The sequence below is a fragment of the Cariama cristata genome, unplaced genomic scaffold, assembly GCF_000690535.1.
Source record: "Cariama cristata isolate BGI_N322 unplaced genomic scaffold, ASM69053v1 scaffold27593, whole genome shotgun sequence".
NCBI lineage: Eukaryota > Metazoa > Chordata > Aves > Cariamiformes > Cariamidae > Cariama > Cariama cristata.
Window position 1 is genome coordinate 16,216 of NW_009607074.1, and position 730 is coordinate 16,945.

Consider the following 730-nt stretch of genomic DNA (forward strand, 5'->3'; position numbering starts at 1 on the left):
AAGAAATTAAATCCAACTGCGTAACAAGATGTTGGCTAGACATTATCTGAAGGAACTTTTCTTAATTAGTCTGGTGTAGGCAGGGGTGGCTGCAAGTCCTAAACTCTTTATCTAAGAATTGCTTTGGGTGGCAGAGAGCATTTCCTAAATAAGTAACAACAATTAAAAAACAAAGTGCCCCATAGCCTCCTGTTCCCTCTGGAGATAGACACCAAATGATCTGCCCAGTATCAGCATCAAAGCCTACAAAATAATACAGGAGTCTCAAGTCTGCCTCAATCTAACAGGAACACAACCACCACCAGCTGAGAATAAACCACAGGCCCCATCTCACTCCTGGGCAGCCATCCTGCTCTTGACCTCTCTCAGCACTGCTCACTTCTCAGCAAGTGGCTTCAAGCGAAGGAAAGATCAGCCAAGAAAGCAGAAAAACACAGCCCCTGCGGTGCTGACAGCTGTCTGGGGTATTACTGGAGGTGTTCAAACCAGTCTGGCTCTCTAGTTAGGCTACACCAATAGCATTCACCTCACTCATCTGATCTTGGCATTCCCAACACCAAATCCTGGGAGATCCATAAAGGCAGAAAGATTTCACTGCCAGACTACACAAACCAAGTGATACCAATAAAATAATGAAGTTACACAGGAGGCACTGGCGACTCCAGAATCACAGTCACAGAAAGGGCAGTTTCTCCATGCAGGGCAGATGGCAGCAAGCACCAACTTCAGC